Below are 24,642 nucleotides of genomic sequence, written 5' to 3'. Positions count from 1 at the left end.
TTTCTCACAGCTGAAACACCTCTTACAGGCAATCCGACTATTTATGAGTCTTTGGGTCACTTTATGCATTTCCCCCCTCTTAACATTATCTTTAATAGACACTTTGTCGTACCTTAACTAGGTACTACCTGTTAAATAGTAAACATGTTTCTGATAACCGTATCTGGAGAAAATTTTTTTAAAGTACTTGAATCTAAGATACCTTAAACCTGCTGCTCACACAAAGGCAGGTATAAAGCTACCCTAAGAATGTGTTTTCGTGGAAGACAGTGTAAACAGATGGCTGTAATTTTTTTCACAGCTAAAACTTTACTTCTGGTGACATCATTAACTTAATGCAAAAGACTGTTCTCCCTTCCTGAAGTAAATAAATTTTTTTGTCAAGGGGTCTTTAGAAAGATATCACTTACAATATAAAGAGCTTCATAGCAATTCTTTGAAAACCTCTTCTGTTGTGATTCCAGGTTCACTTTCTTTTTTTTTTTTTTAATATTTTATTTATTTATTTGACAGAGAGAGAGAGATCACAAGTAGGCGGAGAGGCAGGCAGAGAGGGGGAGGGAAGCAGGCTCCCTGCAGAGCAGAGCACCCCATGCAGGGCTTGATCCCAGGACCCTGAGATCATGACCTGAGCCGAAGGCAGAGGCTTAACCCACTGAGCCACCCAGGCACCCCCAGGCTCACTTTTTTGATCAACGTCTCAGCTCTTAGTAAAACGACTTTACAAGTTTAAACAAAAGCACAATTAATCTGTTTTAAGATGTTTTCCTGTTTAGCCTATATTTGGTTTTTAGAAATAACATGTAAACCCACAAAGGTACATTCCTACCTTCAAAACAACACTGAAATTACTAAATTATCCTGAAAGGAAAACCAGAAAAGAACATAATTAAAGAACTTGACGTGGGAAAGTGGTTAATAATTTAGGCTTCAGTTATAATACAGAATACATTGGACATATAAACGATTTCCCATCTCTACATTTATTTGTTGGACAAGCTATTAGTACTACTCTCCTAATCCAGTTCAGTGAAATCTGTCATGAAAGAATTTTTGTGATTTTAGATTCAAATCTGTAACTCAAAGTTAGTTCACCCCAAGGAACCTAAAAACTTGAAAGAAATCAAGTAACATTTGAACCACTGGAAAACTAGTCTCTTCTATTTCTCATTTCCCCCATCATATTCAGAGAAGAAATCTTTTTACTGTTGGTTAATCCATCACCAAATCGAGCGGATACTGATTTTTTTTCCCCACAGCAAACCTCCTTTCTTTCCATGAGAACTAGAACTCCCTGAAGACTTCATTCTCCTGAAGGACTGCAACCCTAGTCTCCCTACCACTATCCTCTTGCCTCTCTACTAACTCCCTTCCCCATGCTATCATCAGAATCATTGTCCTCAAAAAATAAACCTGCTCAGTGGTCCTTACCAACAAGAAAAAGCTGGAACTTTCTTAGAGTGGAATAAAAGGTTCTTCATGATAACGGCTTGCACTTCTACAGACTCAGGTTTCACCAATCCCTCACACACCCTAATGCGCTAAGCACCCTGAGATTCTCACTACAAACCCTGAGTAACTACTTCCCCACCCAGCTGCCTACAACACCTCCCCCCTTCTTCCTGTGGTAACTCCTTTTCATCCATCAAGACCCAGTTCAAATGTTACCTCTTTGGGGAAGTTTTCTCCACTATTAGCAGCTCCATTTTCCATGCCCCCTCAGGCAGGTGCACAGACCTCCAGTCTCCTATGGTACTGGCTTTATGTAAGTCAAATTTCCCCACTAGGTAGAGTCCTTGTGCCTAGGAGCCGGGTCTTATCTAACTTTGAACCCCCTTAACCCTAGAACTTAGTTCAGTATTCATTACCTACACATAAGGTACTATAACATATATACACACACACACACACACACACACAAATATGTGTGTATATATATGCTTTTTATATATATGTATGTATGTAAAATTTTTTATATATATGTATGTATGTAAAAAATAGGACTACATATCTAGCCACGAATTTCATCAGTGGTATGGTCAATGCTGCTGTTCATGTGTTTTTTAGGGAGACCATTTTATTTGACTGTGAAATCCGAATTAAAAGGCTGTTGATGCTCTTCCCAACTTCTTCCTGATTCCTGCTTTGTTCCCAGTAGGAGCCTGTGGGCAGCAGCGACAGGCCAATGGAAAGACGCATAGCTAAGCTCGACTGTCCCCTCAAAAAATGCACGGCCACCATGTCCAGTTAGGAAGCAGTGGACTCTGAACCCCAAATGTCTTATATACCTTTTTCTTTTTTAATTCTATGCCCCCACCCTAATCAATACTTCTTCTTCTTGGCAAATAGTTCCCTTAGCAACCGTTGCACTACGGGATCAAGTACAACACTTCTGAGACAAATGCTTTTATGTTTTTCTAATACAGAACATCATACTTTAAAATAATTTAACAGCCAACCAACAGGAACTCAAAGCAAAAATTCAGTGAGGTTTGAGTATAGAAATAAAATCTGAGCCCAATAGTTCTGCAGAGAGGGGCTGGCAAATTTGATGTTTTTAAATCTCTCTTAAGTAAATCCATCTGTACAACGCAAAGACGAAGGCTTTGATTCTCTGAATCCTGATTTCTCTCCTTGGATTGGTCAGGGGGTAAAAAAAAGGAGTTACAAACAGGAGTACTGCCCTTTAAATATTTATTTCAAGTAGTCTTTTTTCCCCAGTACTCTCCAATCAAGATAAAGTCTCCAGCCAGAAGAGACAACTGAGATACCTCTGCGACTATACTTTTAAGTTTGTAACTTCTGCAAGACACGAAATCGGGACATTGAGCTATTTTCTCTCAATGTAAGATGAGAGAAATCTAATAATTTCAAGTATGAATTAAAATTCATGTATGTTTGAGTATGTCCAAATGTGTTAAGTCCCTCAGTGAGGAGACAGTCATACAGAACTGCTGCCCAGACAGCTCCACTCGGAGGCTTGGAAGACATCCCGAGACGTGGTGCTCTCCACCATGAAACACAGTCACCTCAAACACACTTCCCATTTCGTCCCCCAGAACGACAGTACGAGATGCGAATCAAGGGTAATGAGGGGCAGGAGACATACGCGATGACTGGCGGTTGGTGCCGCCGCCTCCCTTCACGCTGAGATAGCAGCAGCGTGACCACCACTGCCTTTGAAGCCCCAGTGCAAAGGATGACACACAGAATAAAAGAAACACTTTAATACTGCCATGAAGACAGTCTGGACCTCACAGACTACCTGAAAAGGTCTTGGGATCTGCCCCCAAGGGGCTGCTGTTGTAAAGAGCATGTCTTGCTGATACACCTGGGCCAAGGCAGCACAGGATCCAGGTCTAAGAAGTAACAAAGGTCATGGGGTACCTCTTCTCCTAATGCTTACCCTAAACCACAGACATGTGTCCTCATGGGGATTTAGCTGCTACCGTAATCAGGGGGGGAAAGGAAAATGAAGTTAATAAAATGCAAACGTTGTGTTGATTCTTACATGATCTTTCTCAGCACATTAATGCTATGAAAAGATCAAGAGCAAGTGTTCTCACAATGAAAGGAAAAGTCTGAGCAATAATGAACACTTTAATTAAAAGCTGATAGTCTTCTTTAAATTCCCTCCTCTGGTGCAAGAAATGACGGCTCTAGTGAATGAACTTTCCATGACATTCAACTACCCAGGGAGGCTGCAAACGCAAATGCAAAAAACTAGAGATATTTCCCCTGTATTTAAACATCATGATGAAGAAACTACCCTTAGATTTGGGGTTCAATTCGGATGAGCCTGGTCTCCATTATAGGTGAGTGTCCTCAAGTGTGACTCTGCCCTGAAGGAAGCAGTAGGGGTGGGAGGTAAGGCTGCGAAGGGTGCACTGTCCAGGCTCCAGGTGCAAAAGCTACGGGTGGCTTACCGTGGTCAGTGTTTTCATTTGGATTCTTATTGTCTATATCTACCTCTCTGTATACAGTTCCGTAGGTTTTGAGTGTCCTATCCCTACTCCTATCTTTCCCCATTCCTCTGTTTTTAGTGTAGTAAATGATTGTGCAGAAGGCTGGTTTTTGTTTTAAGAGCACACATGTGGTGCCAAAGCAAAAACACCTGTTCTTCCAACAGCCACATTCAGTCTCATCCTGCACAAGGCATCTTCCAGTTTTCTCAATGATGCCTGACATTCCTTCCTTCCGCATGTTACACTGATGATTTTAAATGCCAGGGCGAGTTAGGAGCTTCAATCCCAAGGGTAGGACGGGGGAGGAGGATGTGGGGGCAGAGGGGTCTCAGAAGATGTGCGGAGTCATCCGACTCCAGATCTGGGAAGCAGCTCTAGGAACCAGCCGTGGCAGCTCTGGCCTGACTGGTCCTGGCTTCCACCTCTCTGCCCTTCAAAATATCTTTCCATCCGCATGCTGGTGTCTGAAATTCCACTAATATGTAATAAAACATTTCAGGTGTGACTGCACTTACTGGACACGTTACTGTGTCTTCATCTCAAATCTCTTGACTTCCTGGAGGCACAGGCATCTGTATACTCAAAGCCTTACCTTTTCTACCCTGTATCAGCTTAGGTTAATGGAGTTTACTCTAAACCAAGATAGAGCTGCACCCCATTATGTGGCAATCCACTTACCAGAAATATGCTATAGCAGATATTAAAAGGCAAGAAACAAATTCACAGTACACACTCAGAAGCTCACAGTAATGGAATTCTGTTGGCAGAGGAGAAGCTTCTGGGAATATATATCAAATTAATTCTCCAGCTGTTCACATATCCCTGTGGCTACAGTAAGATGCAAACAGCTAATACTGGCATTTCTTTCCATGCCAGCCCAGAAACTCCAGTGTAATGTAAAATTGCTGCTCTTAACTCCCCCAGCTCCTGGCTGGCTGTTATCAGGCATTCATTTTGCTCAAGGAGGAATCCAATGCTGTGAGCTTTCATTCTCTCTGCTTCAAGCTTAAGGCGGATGTTCCAAAAGCCAGTGCTTCCCTCTCCCTCTCTTCCTGGTGCTGTAATCAGTGCAAAGCAGGAAGGGCAAAATTATGGTTATCAGTAGAAATGATTCATGTTACAAAAATCTGTTTTACAGGCATTTCCACAAAGTGAAACTATGTTAAGCATATGTAACTGTATACCAGAGTGGACAGGCCCTGGCTCTAAAACAATGGGAATGCTAAAATGTGCTCACAAATATTTTTTTGAAGACCGACTTCTTAAACTGATGCAAATCTCTAAATTTAGAGCAAACAACCATGGCCACTGACTCGTATTATGTCCAAATGGGGAATTCTCTGAAAAACAAACAGGACTGATCCAATTTACTAAATCAATTTATGGTAAATGTATGTTCCACTGCTATAATTTTTGTCAGACACCTTAGCAATACATCTAACGGAAGAGGTCCAAAGATGTACTACGGAATGCAAATTCACTCAGCCATCCAACCAACCATTCTTCCTTCCTATCATCTGGTCCTCAGATTGTGGTCTCTATTAGATACATCAAGAACTGAGCAAGGTGCTAGGAAGCAGGAGTTTGCAGTACAATTTTCTGCCATTTTAATCAAAATCACAAGTGTTAGGAATAAAATAATAATTTCCTTTTTGATAGCAGGAAGCTACTAGGAACAGACAGGAGCTAAAGACAAGGCAAGAAGTATCTTTAGAAGCAAGGAATTCATGGAACAAGAAGAGAAGTGCAGAGCCTGGGACTACAGGACCCAGTTCCCCTATGTTGCAATTCTGCCTAAATTAGGAACTATCTGTCTTAAATTGCATATAGAAAAACGGACAGCCCAGACATCTGTTCTCCTCATGGACAGTGCCTGACCCAGGAGACCACAGACTAGTGCCTGGCCCTAGTTCTGTCATTAGTTTGCAGAGTAACCTTGAACATGGCATTTAGCCCTCAAGGCTTCAATTTTTTTATTAACAAGGATGTCAAGTGGACAATTCATGAGGTCCCTTTAGACTTTGCGCTCATGTTTCCTTGACTCTGCCATCCTGGATGACACTGTCCAATGTTAACAATTTATTGGGAACAGTGTCAGAGAATCACACACTTGTAGTGGTCATGGTTTAAATTTAAAATAGTTCCTTATTTATCAGACCCCTATGAGGTTTGGAGAACTGTCACAAGGCACAGGAAGGCAAGCCAAGGGTGCTTTTACTATAACAAAGATCACCTTGCAGGACCTTTCTAACACCTCGGTCCTAGAGGATTTACTCTAGCTGAGTTCTCAATATATTAAAACAGGATTGGGCATGAATTTATTTAAAACTAATGAAGTTTTGTGTCATTATACAATTGTCTCTACTTCTATACAGGTTTAGAAATTTCTATGATAAAAAGTTTTTTGTTTGATTTTTAATGGGAGGGGATTACAGGTAAAGTAACCAAATACTTAAAAAGGAAGAACAATAGAAATAGCCATCAACATTGCTGGGAAACAGGGAAGGCAGCCTTTAAAGGGAAATTTCACAGGAAAAGAGGTTAAAAAAAAGGAAAAAAAAAAAAAAGAGCAAAGCATTCAGCTGAAGAAATTAGAAAAAGAGCAACAGAGCAAGTCCAAAGAAACAAGAAAGGTGGAAATCATAAATGTAGGAGGGAAATCAACATAATAGAGATAAAAGTAACACAGGTGATTAACAAAATTAAAAAGTGGCTCTTCAGAAAGGTTATTAAGACATCTCATAAATGGCTTATGATTAACACTCCTGTATAGCAGGTCAACTCATCCAGGTACTGTGATGTATAAATATATAGAAACATATATATAAATATATACAGTTAATATACATATATTAGATGTATACATTAATTTATATATAATACATACATCTAATATATGTATATTAAATGTATATATTAATTAATATACATAATATATATTAATATGTATATTAAGCATATATATTAAGATTTTTTATTTATTCGTTTGAGAGTGAGCAAGAACGAGAAAGAGAGAGAGAGCAAGAGCAGGGGAAAGGGCAGAAGGAGAAGCAGGCTCCCCACTGAGCAGGGACTCACTACCAGGACCCTGGGATCATGCCTGGAGCTGAAGGCAGACGCTTAACCAGAGCTAGCCAGCTGCCCCTATAAATACATTTTTAAAATCAGTTTCTCTTTGGTGGTTTCACCAGGAAGTTACTCAAAGTCGGACATTAAATGGTTATATTTTGGGAATTTTTTAAAATAATGAAGGTATTCGATTGCTCATGGCAATGTTTCCTGAGCTGTAATTACTTTGTACCCTACGTTGTAAAACTCAACTCCCTTATATTTCCCCTGCTTTGAGCCTAGATCTCAGTATTTTTTTAAGGAAACTCTCACGCATTCTCACCCAGCCCATGTTGGGCAGTGCGGGGCCGGCCTTCCATTCAGGCACAGGTCATTATTGAGCAACACAGTCTTCTCTTGAGCTTGAGTGTCTATTAAAACATGTAACTCCCCATTTCGCCAAACTTCAAAGAACACTGGTTTTCAGCTATCAAATATACTGCTGCTTGAAAGCTAATACATCTTGTTCGAGGGAAATAATATCTCGAAGAAATGCCTAATTGTGTCACATTTCCTCTCTTCCCCTAGATACTCTGAAAGCCAGCTGCAGATTAAGCCCAGTGATCGGCCATCTCTAGGTTCACAAGGATCTGTTCTCCTACACAGGTACGTTAATATAAAACACACAGTGGGGATGTTATAAGAATAGCCCGGATAAACTTCCTAAGGAGATGGGAGTTGGGAAGCAAGGTCTCCAAAACAAAGTTCAACATCCTCCCAGCCAACTCTTGGGCATGGAAGACCAAGCCTGCTTAGATTTGACCCGAACCCACTTCTTCAGCTCCCCTCTTCCATTCCTCCCCACTTGCTCCACAAGACTCAAGTGCTCAATGCCTACGTGCTCCCAAGCTCCCTAAAGGACCCAGGTGGTTTCCTGACTCCCCAGCTGTGCACAGACTGTTCTCTCCGCCTAGAAAGCTGCTTCTCCTGACTTGCTTTGAAAGTTTCTATTCAGTTATTAATGTTTTCTCCAGGTATCACCCGCTCCATAGGGACGGAATTAAGCATTTCCTCACCATGGGACGGCTACTGTATACCTATTAAAATCATTTCGCTATGGCAGTATCATGAAATCGCTCATCTAATCTCCTCTACCAGAAAGTGGGTTCTTGGAAGCTAAAGATCTAGCGTTTCTCTTCTTCTCTTTTTATCATTGTGACTTTAGGTCTTGGCAAATAGGGTTTAACAAAATAAATACCTGTGAAGGAAGTGAACGGGAATGGGTTAGAGAACAAGAGTTCTTGTTTTCTAGTGCCAAACTTTTCTAGGAAAGTCGGTTTGGTGATAGGGGAAGAAACATCTTTGGATATCAGTCTTCCTGATATTAAAACATTAATACTACCTCAAATTTTCTTTTAACCTCAACATTGTATTAAACAAAACTTCCACATATCAATAAATATTTATGACATGTTGAGTTAATGAGTATACCTCAACTATGTTAGGTAAATAAATAATAATAAACTATTATCTCTCTTTCTTCGACTTCCGTCTATCACAACCATAATAAGATAATGTGACACAAATTAATGCTTCTTGCCAGAAAGGTACTTGTGGCTATGAATAATGCACAGTCTCATTTTATAATTATTAATGTATGCTCTAACCTAAAATCTGTTAGTCAAATGACCGAGAGCAAAACAGAAGACTAGATATGGGAATGTCTTTTTTCTTGATTGCACTCATCCAAAAGTGTGAACCACTAGAATGAAAAGAAGAAATGTGACCAGAATCTCAAACAAGAACAAAACGAACACGGCGTTCTGAAAATAAGCTCTTTGACGAAGATATATTTTCCATCATACTAGCTGAACAGTTAGCACAGGTAACGCCTTCTAGGTCAACAGAAGTGGAGTTGCTAGAGGACCCTTGGAAACATCAGAACAGAAAACCCAACAACATAAACATGATCTCAACTACACCATCATCCCGGAAACAAGGGTTTCTTTGCTACGGCAACGATGCCCTCACAAAGAGGAGTCCTCCTGAGATTCAAATGGTGATTATTTTAAAAGGTGTAGAATCCTTTCAGGATAATAATTTCATGAAATCGGTTAGCAGTCACTTTGTAAGGGCTGTTTTTATAAATCAACCTGAGCACTGCTGTGAACTTTACCTTAATAATTTATCTGACTTTTTGAAACTAAGTCAGGTAGAAGAAGAGAATGAATGCGCAAGATTAATTCCAATGACTTTATTTCTTATCCTTACCACTAACTCTAGTACTGTTCTTCAAGGAAATACCATCCCTAAATACTGCACCTAAAAGTGTAAACCTTTAACTTTTTTCATAAATCAAATTTATCTCTATATTTGATCTTATTTTTATTACTACAAATGCCAAGATCTCCTGCTACCTGGTCCTGGCAACAAAGCACAACCTGCCAGCAATATTCGGTGAACATTGTTTTGCATGCTTGGTTTACAACTTCCTACTGTTACCTGGTTTCATCAGAAGTGAAAGTTTGCTGTGTATGTCTACATCTTTTTTATTCTTAAAACACAAATCCGCATTGCTACAATATGTGTATGTGGGAAGTAGAGCTATAAATCAGAAATGAAAATCAGAGAGACAACTGTGGCCTAGAAGAAACCTCATGCAACACAGGGCCTGTCTGATACACTGATTTCTGAAGGCACCAAGTCCTTGAAATCCATCCTAGAAACTCTCTACCTAAAAGCAAATGTAGATTAGGGGACAATGAAAAGCAGGACTCCTGCCTTAGGGTAGGTCGGGAAATGAACATTAGTATCTTGGGAGTTACGATGATTTACAGAGCCATGATTTAATCCCCAAGATTCATGTGAAATAGACCACGTGACGTGAATATAACAAGAACACAGAAGATGAAGAAACTTTAAGAATGTGTTTGAAGACGTATTTGCACATTTCTCATAAAACTGGAGTTTTCTTGGTGTAGTAATTGGACCCCTACGCCTATCAGGCACCAAGCTCTGAGTCACTGGGTACTTGGGTTTGGGAATCTCAGTGATGACAATAGTAATGACTACCAACACTATCCAAAAAAAATAATAAATTTTTTTAAAGATTTCATTTATTTATTTAAGAGAGAATGAGGCGGGGGAGGGGCAGAAGGACAAGGGAGCCACACGGGACTCCATGCCAGGACCCCAGGATCATGACCTGAGCTGAGGGCAGATGCTTAACCGACGGAGCCACTCAAGCACTCAACACTATCCAAACATCTTTACTGGCTCCCACCAGCCCACAGTCTCATGTCTGACCCCTCCCACTGATAAACCAGGCCTGTGCCCAGCACCAGCTAACCTCCCACTGCACCGGCGGAACCTCCTATCTTACCAGTCCAAGGAAGCCTTGGGGCCTGGGCACTCATGTCACCAAATCCGGAACGCCCATCTCCTGGTTTGTGCCCCCCCACACCGCAACCACTCCCCCAGGTCTCTGATCACACCCCATTTCTCAGTGAGACTTTCCAAGGCCACTTCATTTAAAACGTGTCCAATGGTCCCTGTTCTCCTTCTCTGCCTTATTTTTCTGCACAGCACCTAACTTCTTCTGGCATGGTATAAGTTTTATGACTAATTTTGCTCACATTTTCTATGTCAGAAAGCTCCAGGCTGGCAGGGATTTATCTGTCTTGCTCACGTCTGAACAGGGCTTATACACAGTAGGTCCTCCTCCACAAGTACTTACTGAACCCATCAGTTCTATCAGTAGACTGTGCACATCCACTCTGGTGGGCCTTGGCTGATTCGGTTTCCTCTGGGAAGGCAAGGCACCATCTTTCTTCCCCCATTCACCTGGAAATCTGATATTACCTTACTGGGCTCAACTGGTACCTTCTCAGAGTTGACTTGATTTTCTCCCACCTACAAACCCTTCACTTATCCCCAGGCACTGCAGCTGCTTGTCCACAGCTAGATTGTGAGCTTCCCGGGGGGCAGACACAGCGCCTTCCAGATTTCCACAGTCACTCCCTGCTGAGATGAGCTGACGGCACACAGCAAGCCCCACGCCCCACTTGCTGAATGGAGAAATGAATGGTAACCTGGAGAAGGTGGCTGGCACGAGCGGACCTTCTGTACTAACAATCTCGTGTGAAAGAAGAGAGCGGCAGCTTGAAAGATGCTGTGCGGGTATCTAAGATTCTGGTTTGCTTATGTTTGTCAATACTTAATGCATTTATCTGTAACATTTATATTCATAGATAATAACCTTCCAGAATGTGTGAGGTGCAAAAAAAAAAAAAAAAAAAAAAAGAAACTGTACAATAATTCATGCCCACCAGGGACTTAGGAAGCAGGCAAAACATCTTTTCAAACATTGCAGTGTCAAAATTATAGAAAAAAGTTGATCTATCTCTACGTTTTAAAGTAAAACACATGCATGCATAAACACACACATAGAGAAGTATCTGTTTCCAAAAGGAAACATAAATAAAACCCATGTAAATCACCCAGTCCTTTTGCTACACGCTTACAGCAACACGCATTCCCGTACTCAGCAAGGCAGGTGGGCTGTACTTCTGCAATGTTATTCTATTTAGTCTTTACAGTGTTAAGTCATGAAAAACTGCTCGAATGAGCCATTTGTGGAAATACATCTACCTTAACTCCTACCTGAAAGGTTAAAAATTACTGTCTATTAACTTCAGTATATGTTTCAAAAACTAATGGTTTTTAGGATATAAAAGGAAATATCAAATTCCCAAAGGATGCTGTGATGCAATCCATAACCTATTTAACTAACAATAAGAATCACCAAGTTTCAAAGGATTAGAATATACAGAGATAAGTAGCTTTAAACTTACACTTAGGCATTGAACGTAACCTTTAATAATTCAGTGGTTTTAAACACCCAAATTTATGGAAGAGCTATTGGTTCTCAAAGCAGACTACAAGACGCACACCTCGAGGAGTGAACTGCTGACCTGCCCACCTGCCCGAAGCATCCCACTGGACCTCACCTGGCGGCTTTCGGTCTTATTTGGGTAGACGAAGGGGTGTCGCATACCGTGGTTTACAGGGCCAACCAATGAGTCGAATAACCGCATTTCTTTCTTAGCACCAGGGCCACCCTTCCTAGGGCTCTGTACCATGTCATGTGAGGAAAGAGAAGAGGAGATTAGCAGCCTGCCTTCAGACAGGATGTGGCAGGACCAAGACAACCCTGGGTGAGGGAAGAGTCAACAGACTCAGCCTGGGGAGATTCCGGAAGCAAAGGAAACCCAACCCCTTCAAGTCCGGCTGCAGTTACAATTTCTCTCCTCCTAAAAAGGTGTTTCAGGGGCACCGGGGTGGCTCAGTCATTAAGCGTCTGCCTTTGGCTCAGGTCGAGAGGTCCTGGGATCAAGCCCAGTTGGGGGCTCCCTGCTCAGCGGGAAGCCTGCTTCTCCCTCTCCCACTCCCCTGGCTTGCGTTCCCTCTCTTGATGTCTCTCTCTCCCTGTGTCAAATAAACAAAAGTGTTTCAAAAACACTCTGACACCTGTAGTTCCTGCTCCCTTCCCACAAGCACAGAATTTTAAACACTTTCAACAAGCTGGCCTGCTGTGGCGGTGAGCCCCACAGACAGCGCGGCGACTGTGACTGCCCAGTGACTGCCCACAGCTCTACCGGGGCTCCACGACGAGGCAGTCCCACTCCACCGCTCCGCACCCGCCTTCTCAGCTTTAACTGGGAAGGAGCTGAGGAAGAAGCAATGTTCCTTTATTCTGGAAAGGGGCAAAGAGCTAGCAGGTGGAGACATCCCCTGAGGCTGACCCTCAGGGTTTTTTAAAATCTCTTCGAGGGTGGTAACTAGCTGGTAACAGTCTAAGGGTGCTCCAGAGCCCGGTGCGTCACTGACAGGACAGAAAGCGACAGCTAAGGGTCAAGAGGACAGCCACCGGAAAGTGCAGCCACCCTCTCTACTAGCCCTGCCTTGCCAAGGGTAAGCATGTTAAAAAGCCCGGAGTCTCTAAAGAAGGGTGGAAGTTTAAGGGAGTCTTTCCTACCTCCCAACATTTGGTTTCTGAAGTAAGAAATGCATCCAGTCTGTACAGTGACTGGACATTCCTTCTTTCCATCTACAAGCTTCTCCTTCATTGCCTCTTGTTACAATGGTTTCCTCTGCCTTCTGGTCTGCGCCTCCCATCTTGCCCTCAAATCCTTTCCTCTTCACCCCAATTCCCCCGGCAGCTCACCTCCGGGGGCCCAGCACTGCCAGTGGCCCCCACCCATGGGCCTGGCCTGAGGAAGGCTGCCTGTTCAGTCGGCCAGCCCAAGGCCCCCATCGGCCTGGTCTCCCCTGTTGTGAGAGTCGACTGGGCCTACTTGGGGAGGTTACACTTCCCTGTACTTCCTCTCTCTGTCCCACCCCAAGTCCATGAGGCACTCTTCTCCCCACCCGCCCTCCCCTGAGTCCTTCCTGTTTCCCAGGCCAGGTCCATCCAGGACACACAATGCCAGGGGTCAGAGTGCTACATTCCAGTGGCTTCACAGGCAAGGAGGGTTCTGGATTCCTTCATGGGGGGTGGGGGTGGGGCAAGAAGGCAGGCAGAGAGGGAGAAGTTCAGCAGAGGAGGATTCAGCCGGCTGCACCCACGACTCAGGGACCAAGGTCATGGGGCAGTGAAGCCAACAGGGGCCCCCAGAGGTCCCCCCAGAACAGGTAAGAAGCGGCCACTCCATCTCCTCAGGTCTGAAAAAAGAGGCTGTCACTTGCAGGCACACTGTAAAAAGCTCAAGAGAACACAACAGACTTTTACGAGCCTCGGTTCCTCAATCTGTAAAACAAGGGGGCTGGCCTAGAGCTGCTTTTCCGAGGACCATTCTAACTCCATAGTTGTGATTCCAGGTGTAGCAGCAGTTCTCTGACCTTAGTCATTCTCAAGGCCTGAGGTCATTCTGACTAGCAAACAGGATGCCACTTTCACTCAGAAGGCAACCAAGCTTCTTTCACCTCCCAGAGCAAAACTGTCCTCTTGCAAAATCAGATTCCTGTGCCTCTGACTCAGTGTCTCCCAGACTCTCTTGGTGCCTTTATTGTGATCTGTCTTTCGGATTTTAACTTTGTAGAGGGCTGGGCTCAAACCCTCAGGCTCTGGCCTCTCAAGGGCCTCCCAACTTGTCCTGCTTGCAGGGCCCCAAGGCTCACGAAATCAGGCTCCAGGACACGGTCACCCTCTGGAGCTGAGGACTGAAGCAGGATGCCACTTAACACCTGGACCCATGGAGGGGCAGCTTGGGAGCACCATAACACAGCGTGCACCGTGGAACTCCTCAAACCCAGAAGCTCGAGTCCACTGAACCCCAAAAGGGGAGGCTGGGGAGGACTGAGGAGCTGTCCCTGTGTAGGAAGGTAAACAGGCCAACTTCAGCCTGCGTGCAGGACCGCCTACTCCCTCCCAAAACAGTCAAGGTGACTGTCCTCTCCTGGAGGATGGGCAGTGAGGGCCCATGGCCCATGGCTGGACTGGCATCCCACCATACTAGGGACAGGGGTCAGTTTGCTCATCAACCACCTGATGACTGATGGGAATAGAATTTGAGAGGGAAGGAAGAGAGAAATAGTGCCAGGGGGGCTGGGGAGAGAGGATGAATGAAGAGGAACCCACTGAGGGCTGCCATTCATGAGTTAGACAAAGTCACAAGAAGCATCTGTCAGCCGGGCTCTACCTCCGGAAGACACTCCACAGAGAAAACAACACACTCGAGTGGTCAAATCTGCCAACTGTACTTCAACTAAACATCTATCTTCTCCCTTTCTTTAAAACCAACAATTGTTTCTAGTAAGTCCCTATGAGTAAAGGCTGACAACAGCAAAAGAGTAATTCTGTATAAAAGATAAAAACGATCCTACAAAAAGGTATCCTGACTCAGAGTCATCTCATTCTAAGTAATCCCTTTTATTGAAAACAAACAAAACAGAATCCCAGATCATTTACCACCTTCTTCCTGTCAGACCAGGACTCAACACCGAATACTCCTTTATTTACTAAGATCCAGACAGTATCGAGAGAACATGCCTTCCATGTGGTGAATCATCTGGAACTAACTGCACTCTGGACTTCCTCACCCTGCCCCAAGTCCACACCACCCTTCTAAGAAAGCAGTCCAGTGTCCTATGCAGTAAAACGTGCATGTTCCCACCACATGTTGTCCCCACTACTGTCGACAGACGGCTCCTCTGTGGCGGCTGATTCCTGCACACAAGCACGGTGTGCGCCCAGAACAGACGCTGCTGGGTGGCCCATAAAGACTGCCCTATGACAGCTCTTCTGTGAGGAAGGTCAGCTTTTCAATGGGCCACTTCAATCTGAGTGAGAGAGATGTGAGAAAGAGGGAAGGCAGTTCTACACTCTTCTTTTTATAAAATGATGAATCCTTCAAACCACCTGTGAAATAATCTCACCATGTAAGAAACACACAGCACTCACTGACACTGAAATAAAATTTTTTTTTTTTTTTAAGTTGGGTAACAAGGGAGAACCTTAATGGTCGAAAGAAAAAAATTCTGGAATATACCAAGACCTAAAAAAGAAAAAAGAAAAGAAACATTATTAAAATGGCACTAGACAACAAAAATGTCATTTAAAAGGGCAGGGCAAACGGTTTTCTTTGAGTATGTATGTGTGTTAAAGTTCTTCCAATTTCTCCATAAAGAAAAAGGATTCTAACTATTGTTGCAATCCGGTCACATAAATCATTTCTTGAATCAATAAACACTTTTAGAATGACAAGAAGCTGGAGGACTGCCGGAGGACCTCAGGTTCATGTTCTTGTCACCTTTGCAGACACGATCACTCTCTTAAAACCATCTTTTCCTAACCCTAATCGCCAGGGCCTGGGTCAAATACTCCCACCCTTTAGACCACAGTCCCTACCAAGAGAACATAAGGATGTATCTTCTTCAGTCCTTGCCACATGAAACAGTATCAGCAGAGACTTTTAAACTTTTTAGCATGGAAGCAATGGCTTACCTCTTCTCGCTAGAGCTGTGGTCTTCACTGAGGATGGCTCAGGTGCCTCATGACAGAGGAGTGGCAGTGCTCCTTCCTGCACCATCTATCAGGACCCCTTGGGGACCATTTGTTCTTCTTAGGGTAGATGGGCAGTGACTCTGACAGCAGCCCTTCACATTCAATGGTCTATCGCCCAACAGCAAGAGACCATCACCTTAGGGCACCTGCCTGGGGGAAAAACACGAACAAGACCTCCTCACAGGTACCTTCGAGCCTTCAGTGTGATGTAATGTGAAGAAAAATGTGCCATCAATTTACTAATTAACTTCAAATATTATTTACTGAGCAAGTACTTCTTTGTTGGCACCACTGTAGGCACTGAGGTGGTGGCAAAGAAGCAGTGACCTATTCAATTACAGAGCATCTTTCTACCCATCTTCCACCTCCAAAGCAAACATAAGTCAGAACAGAGTGAACCCGCAAAGGGCAGAGCCGGTTTTAATACAGTCATCAAACATGCTGGAATCTGAAATGTGCCAGTAACAATGCTTACTGGAAACAAATCACTATGAAGCGGTTTTGTCCTTTCAAAATTATCTTGGGAGCCAGTAAACATTAACCAAACTACTGGGAGACTGGGCGTGTTGGGTCTGATTAACAAATCACAGCACACAGGTACTGATATTTAATTTGGAAAATCCTCCTATCCTGCCCCCAACCAGGGGGGAAGTATCTTCATGTGGACAATGTCTTATTTCGACCAAATATTACTTTTATTTTGTGGTAAAAGGAGGGGGGGAATCATTCTTTCCACCTTCAGAATATTACGTTTAATCAACAAAACATTTAACGAACCCCTGCTCTGTACAGGCCATAGTGTACAAAGCTGAGGGACAAAGAGCTACCATGACAACTAACATTTACCACCTGCTTATTATGTACAAGTTAGTATCGCAATGCTGTACACAAAAGAGTTAGCTTAGGTCTGGCTCATCACCACCTCAGTGAGGTAGATTCTATTATTATTCCCATTTTACACATGGAAAGCATGCACAGAAGTCAAGCAGCTCGGGCAGGGTAAGGCACCAGGTAAGTCACTAGGATGGACTACGAACTGACCTCAGGGCTTGAACCCCTGCTAGTACATAATACTGCCTCCCCCAGATAAACGTGGTTTCTCCATAAGGAACTCATTTAGCAACTACCTTTCTCCTGAGGAAGTCATCTCCTCTGGGCAGGTTTTCCTGAGACCACATCCTCCATGCTCTGTGGCAAATGGAAGGAACACAAGCTAGCCGTATGGGTAAAATGTCCCAAGACAATGGTGACTGCTCATCCGGGAAGGAAGCCGCGGGGTTGAGGAGGCAGCGCCAGTGCTCGGAGTGAGGCCAGAAGCACCATGAGGAGAGCAGTGGTCGGGCTGGCTGGGCAGTGTCCCCAAATTGCTAAGGGCAGAGGGTACCCGCGTGCAGAGCTGGGGGTTGAGTGAGGGCAGCAGCTGGAAGTGGGACTTCCTCAAGGAGGGTGGGTACGAGAGAAAGGGACTCAGACCTGCCCAGGGGAGATCAGTAACCAACCCATAAAGAGAAAAAGACTCGGCTTGGGGGAGGACAGAGGGAGGGGGCTTGGGGCTCCAGTGGGCTGTGTCTGCCCCTCTCACTCTCTCTCTCTCTGGGTGCGCGGAGCACTGGCGATGTGCACACACAGGCAACAACAACTGGGTGTGTTGGGTCTGATTAACAAGTCACAGCACACGGTTACTGATATTTAATTTGGAATATCCTCCTTTCGTACGTATTATGTACAAGCACCTCCCACAACTCCAGCCCCAAATGCTACAGGCATTCAGTGTTCACGGAACTGCCTTTCTCCAAGACGCATGGTGTTTTGTTCTTAAAACTCAAGTCTCACGGGCGGCCAGGAAGTTAGTTATTTGACTACAAATTCGGAATGAAAAGGGACAGAGTGGCTGTGGTTGGACTATGGTTCGGGGATACATCCAAGACACTCGCCACACTAGATCCAGACCTTGAACGCTGCCCCTTGGGAGCACCACGTCTGAGAGGTAAAAGTGTGAAGAAACGATAAACACATCCATCCACCATTTACCCCTGGCTTGAACCTCTGAGTCTGCAACCTCCCTCAAACTATATTTATACCTTTTCCCACTGCCTCACATCTGAACAGCCAGAAATAAACCCAGGGCTCTCAAACTTGAACCCTTCCTCCTCTGCCTCATCGAAGCTGGCCAAGTTCCAGGGCTCTGTAAGCAAAAAAAACAAAACAAAACATGCAGCTCAGAGGCACTGTACTAGCCCTCGCCAACTGCTGAAATGTTCTCCAAAAGTCAGACGCTTTACATTCTACCATAGGACAAGAAACATACAAATCGATTTCATTATCCATTGATTTAAACATCTATAACCACATTGTTAAGAAGCATTTGTAATGAAAACACAAGTGATTTTGGATGATAATAAAGATCAGCTGATTAATGATTAACTGTTTAGTATGAAGATAATCTACTGATGAAAAGACTTAAATTAATTTTATAAATTTGTTACAAGAGGAACTATAGGCCTTACATAGGGCCAAAGCTTAGGACAGTCCCATGCTCCTTCCCCCTGACAAACCTTTTCCCTAAAAGCTGTCAGCTTTCCCACACATTTTTATTCACCCTAAAGACCCAATGTCAGCACACATATTTTGGTGCTGGTGGCGAGTGTCAAATATTTGCTTTAGTACTGTTGGATGTATCTATTAATCTTTGTGCTTTAATTAATTTTTAAAAAGATTTTAACAAATTTTTAAAAGATGTTATACACTTGACTTTAATAAATGCTACGGTCCCATAATATTACCTAAAATTCCACAAATATCCAAGGTTAAACTATTAAATCTAATGTGATTTCACCTTCAAATTGCTTTTTCAGTACAAAGTGTGCTTATTTTAAATAAATGTTGACCCAATATGCGTTAAAATCCAGCTGTGCAAATGCATTACTGAGCTCTAGATACTGTGGTTTAGTGGCATGTTCCTGGGTTCTCTTTCCAACCAAGCAGCAGCCAGAGAAATCTCCAGTATTTTCTGGATTGGAAATGTTGATTGGTAGTGATCACATGCATGAATTATAATTTTTGAAAGACTTATATTTCAGAAACAGTCATTTAATTTAAAGAGGTAATCAAAATTTGTGTCTTCCTTTTGATAATCCAAAAAGCACCTCAAATTTATATAAAATATATCTGAAGCCTGGAGATCTGGTTTTCAATACTGTTTGTACAACTGGTTTTGAGTGAGAAATTTTTAAACAAAGACTACAGAAATGAATCTGAAATATTAAAACAGATGCTATCTATACATTTTGAATAGGCAACCAGTATCTGAGTTGTAAAAACTATTAAATAGTTTAATAAAAAATAACACAAGGAAAAAAAAGTCTGTTTTCCTGATAGAGTTTCAACAAACTTAATTCCAAAAGCGATCCAAGGTTTTCCAAATTTTATGCATGTGCCTCATGGGATAATTTCTAGGCCTCCGGTTTTCATTTATAAATTGGTGGAAGTGGAAAACGTAAATTCTCAGGTAAGATCCTTGGTAACAAGAGCCTGTGTCTCGTGCATGCAAAGCATGCTGCAAATTCATCTTGAAGTCAGTATCTAGTATCTATTTAGAATGTAGTTAATTATATCCATCTTTCGCTCTAAATAAATATTTGCAATCCAATAATGCACTGCAAAAAAAAGCAACAGCATAAAAATGTCCCTACCCAGAGGGCTGGCTATTTGCACAAAGCCAACAAATCATTAGTTAACAGAGGAAAAGGTTAAAAAAAGCTTCAGTGTCCTCAGAGTCAACATGGTCCTGGTGGTAGCAAAGATATATGACAAAACAGCTAAAGGCCACCATCTTCATGCCAAAGCCCCGGACACAAAGGGCCACAGACACAGGTAGCAAGTGGTCAAATCCTCAGTGAGGGAGAGAAGACAATTGTTTTCATGTCTGGAGAGTCTAGGTAACTCATGGAAACAAATTAAGACTACAAAGAATTCTGCCTTAAATTCACCAGAAGTGGTGCTTTATTTTTTCTTTCTCTTTTTGCCTTTTATATAGTCCTGAAAGGAAAGCAATAAGGAAAATGAAGTAGAAAGATACAGCCAGCACATCTTGGTTAATAAGCTTAAATTATAGTAGTGAGATGATGTAGCAACATAGGAAAATTCATTTGATATAATTTTAAAGGAAAGAAGCAATATACAGATGTGTGATTTTAAAAATGTATGTATACAGAGGAAGAGCAGACGAGGTATACACATACACAATAGCACAAAAACTAGTTCTTGGGTTTGGAGCAAACACATTTTTGGATCATTGTTTCTCTTCTCTATTTCCCAAACTGCCCAGTAAAGTTAGTTGTCTTTATAAGACAGTTTCTAGTTTCTAGTTTCTCTCCCCAGCACATAGAGCTAGTTAAGGGAAATAAAATATTCAAGAAATAAAATTACAGAAAAAGAATTTAGGTAATACCTTTCTAAGTGACCATTCAAAAGACTTGGGCCTTTTCCCCCCTCTTTACAGGGTTAAGACCCTTTCCCACATGCAACTAAGCTCTGAGAATCTGAGTACAAAAAGTTCTAAGAGATTTCTGTTTCAGTCCTTTCCAATGGTCTCCTTGGCATAAGCAAGACATCAGCAACTCCACATCAGACAAGGTATCCTAACTACAAAGAAGCAACACAGGGAGGAGATGCCTAGAGCTTTATAGAAGCCTCTTGGGAGACAATCTACAGGTCTTTATGCATATAAATTATTGAAGGATGGCCAGAGACAGAATTTTTTCTTCTGTTGGGATGAACAGAGTCTAACATTCCACTTAGAAGAAAATGCTATCATAGTAGAAAAATGGACACAAAGAGATGATCAAGGCAAGACTGTGCCCTGTAGGGAATTTGTGTCAGTGTGAGTGTGTAAGCACACGCACACATCACATCACATGCAATGTGTGTGCAGCTGTCCACTTAAGGACACAGTTTTCCACTGTAACAAGACAGAAAGAAAACGTCGTCTGTTTCCATTAACTCTAAAATCATGCACCGACACAGGGATGCTGTCCCACCACGTTCTGCCGGTCCATTGGCTCCCCCACACAGTTTTCCCTCGGTCATGGTGACTTCATCTCTACCCTTCAGAGAGCCACATCTATTTGCTTTCTCCAGCAGAAAGGTGACCTTTTTCTCCCCCAGCCCCGTCCCTGGGTCCAGCTGTAGGCTCATCAAAGGCCAGTTAGGAAACTGATTTCCCCTAAAGATCTCTGAGGGGTTCTTTTTTGGGACTCAGGGCAACTTGGCTATCTCTGTAGCTGAAAACGGTACTTGCTGGTTGCACTTGACACCTACTTCTCTGGTTCTCACCTTCCTGATAGTCTACTTTTCAGTTACAGAACTGTTTACTTTGGCTTTCAACAAGATGGGCCCTCCCTCCTTCAAGTGTGTTTCCCCATTCTCCGCCTTCATTCATTATTTTATTAAAGACTGAGAGTCAACAGTCTCCTCTAACTGCAAGAACAGTTCTGGGTCCTTCACCTCTACCTCAAATTAACAAAAAGCCACAGGTTTTGCGATACACCTGCCTCTAATCTGGGCAGTATCCAGCATCAAATTAAACACTGTCTGCTGATAAGGTCTTAAAGAAGGCCAACTCTTGAAGGGGAACAACTTCCCAATGTCTGGAAGCTGACTTTTAAACTTTTAACAGTAATGAAGCCACCTAAAAGTAAAAAATGTATTTTTGAAGAGATAATCATCAGTGGACACACAAAAAAATTACCTTGCTTAAAACCGTCAATCTTTCATCGCCAACAAAGCATCATGGAAAACTAGAGCTCTACTCCCATAACCTTAGCTGTCAGTTCCAGCTTGCCCTCCTCCCCCTTCCCAAAGCTTTTAGGACAACTGGTGCTCTAAAGTGGGTTACTGCGAAGCTGCCAGCCATGTCACTGATATTATAAACAATTACAATCATGTGTGAGATGAGCACCTTAAATATGGGAAAGTCAAAGGCACATGCTGTACCAAAGACACCAAAATTAAAACTGCACTAAGGAAACGGGGCTCTCTGGGCACACTCACTAAGGTCACAGAAGGTTACAGATGCCTGACTTCCACTGGGATAATTCTGTATATGTGTCTGTGACCCTGTATCCTTTATCTTGGGCCAATCGCTCTCTCTTGTTTCACAGTTGAAAAATTCAATATCAAATGTATCACCCCAAAGGTTGTACTTTACTGCTGTGTCCTTAAGTGTCTAATGTCTTAGTGTCTTAATTTGTAAACCACTTTAAGACCTTCAGGAAAGTAAACAAACAAACAAACAAAGAGTTCATGACTGGTGCTAAAGGAAAAACAATTCCACCCAGCTTAATAACAAGTTGGGATTCCAGCCACGAGTCATCAAGAATTCCTCAGTCCCTGAAGTCATAGGGTTTGGAGTAAATCCAAATGGAATTTTGCTTTTTTAAATTCCTTATATTGCATTCCTATGGACTTCCTGTTCAAACTCTTGTGAGGCATTCTTATTATTCACAGTCACACACTTCCACCCTCATGTTGTCAGCCTTGGAGCTCCCTCCCCAAAGAAGGTGCACAGTTAAATTCCTGAGGACATTTGCAGATCACCTGCAGCAGCAAACAGGCTGTATCGATCACTGGCACAACACTCAGATGGAAAGTTCTATCCGTGTTTCTTAACTTAAACTCCTTCCTGACCAGGCCACATACATGCTTCAGACACAATCCTGGATTTGCAGAAATTACGGACATTTACTATCATCAATTATTCATATAGTCACTTATCTAAAGCGTGTCTATATAATAATTCATCATTGTTTGTCAGTTACAGTTTACAAGCAGCTGATCACTGCAGCAATCGCCAACTGCTCAGTGTCCCAGATCTCTGGTGGTAAAGAGGTTGGTTACAAGCTGCCGCCCACAAGGAAAATTCTTACGAGCTGATGAAAGGTTGGCGAATGAAAGGTGACACCTTTATGGCAGACAGGCAAAGAAGGAAAAGTTCTCACAAATAAAAATTACCTTTAAATATTTGCCAAAATAAATACCACTGAAATTAACCTATCACAGCAAAATTTAAAAACTGAATTCTAGGGATGCCTGGCGGGGGGGGGGGGGAGGCGAGGGGAGCTGGGGGGAGGGGTGAGACAGGAGAGAGGACCTGGTTAACCAGTTCCAAGCTTCTTTCTGCAATGATGAGACTTTTCACTGGGATTCTCACAACAGCGTTCATTTGTTTCACTTTCCACAATGCAAACCAAGCAGTTCAGATGGAAAAGTTTTTGTATAATATCTTGGATGACCTTGAGTCTAGATTTAGTCAACAAATGCTCATTGAGTTCTTCCTGTGTGCCAAGCGCTAGAATAACACACAATCCTGGCACTCGAATGGGTCGCAATGAGGCAGAGAGACAGAAATGTGAACTCTAACACAGTGTGAAAAATGTTATAGCAGGGGAAGGAGAAAGTGCTATTTATGGGCACTGGGGGTGGGGGGATGGCATTGCTTTTTCCTGGGCAGGGCAGGAAGTCCTCACAAAGGAAGCAGCATAAAATGGCAGGCTTTGAAGGATAAGGACACATTCTGAAGGATGTAAAGATAATCTGGGGGAATCTGAAAGCGGACACCACACCCATTTTCCAGTTGCTGGCTTTGCCCCCGAACCTCTAGTTGCCACAGATATTAGGAAGCATGTGCCGGACAGGTCTCCTAATTTTCTGCATTCTCAAAGGGTCTTTCCCAACACAAATTTGAAACAAAGTTCGAAAGCCTACACCTTGAGAATAGTCAGGTTCTGAATTTAGGAGTCTAATTTTCCCTTACCTGTGGGCTTTTAGTAATGACATGCAAATCACTAAGGCTCTATGGAAGTTAAATGCTTATTATACTAAGATTATTAAAAAAAAAAAAGGAAAGTTGGAACCATTATGCAAATGAAATATATCCCCTCCAAAGAAAAAGCCAATTCACTGTTCCTCCTTTACTACTAGTCATCCTTTATGTTTTCGCCCTCTTTGTAGCTAATACCTTCTACTTTTCCATTCTCTCAAGAAATGGTATCAGCCAAGCATTTCTGACTCCAGGGCACATGCTTACACATTCACACACAGTTTAAAAAATATAATACACGACTATTTTCAGTGCCAAACGTAGCTGTAACTATATATTTCTTTTGGACATGTTTTATGTTATAAAGCATGTAAATACTTTTTCTCCCTCAAGTTTTCCAGAACTCTATTGGCAGAGTCTTTTTCCTTTCTTTTTCCAAAGCATTGAATACAATTTCCTGAACAGATAGTCAATAAACTTGGTTGCTGAGCGCTCACTCACCTTTTCCCAACATAGTCTTTGAAAATAATTTCATCTCCTTCCAACCAAAAACACCTCTGGCTTCTTTTATTTGCTTATTTCCCTATAGAGGTATTCCATTTCCCACCCTAAATTTCTGTTTTTCCTTTCTGCTATGACATCTAAAATTCCTGTGTAAGGCCAAAAACTATATTTAGTGATAACCTACTATCAATCATCCCACACTGCCCTTCGCATAATAAATCTTTTGTTCCAATCAGCAAGAA

The 24,642-nt window shown here is 42.6% G+C and overlaps 1 protein-coding gene across 1 annotated transcript in view; it reads right to left on the bottom strand.

The window, feature by feature from the left end:
* CRIM1 (cysteine rich transmembrane BMP regulator 1) overlaps positions 1-24,642 on the bottom strand; it is a 188,758-nt gene that overhangs the window by 150,399 nt on the left and 13,717 nt on the right.

Source organism: Mustela putorius, unplaced genomic scaffold (genome assembly GCF_011764305.1).
Source record: "Mustela putorius furo isolate JIRA1106 unplaced genomic scaffold, ASM1176430v1.1 tig00000281_pilon_pilon_pilon, whole genome shotgun sequence".
NCBI classification, from domain to species: Eukaryota; Metazoa; Chordata; class Mammalia; order Carnivora; family Mustelidae; genus Mustela; species Mustela putorius.
Note: the sequence above shows the minus strand (reverse complement) of the source record. Positions and strands in the feature narration are given on the sequence as shown.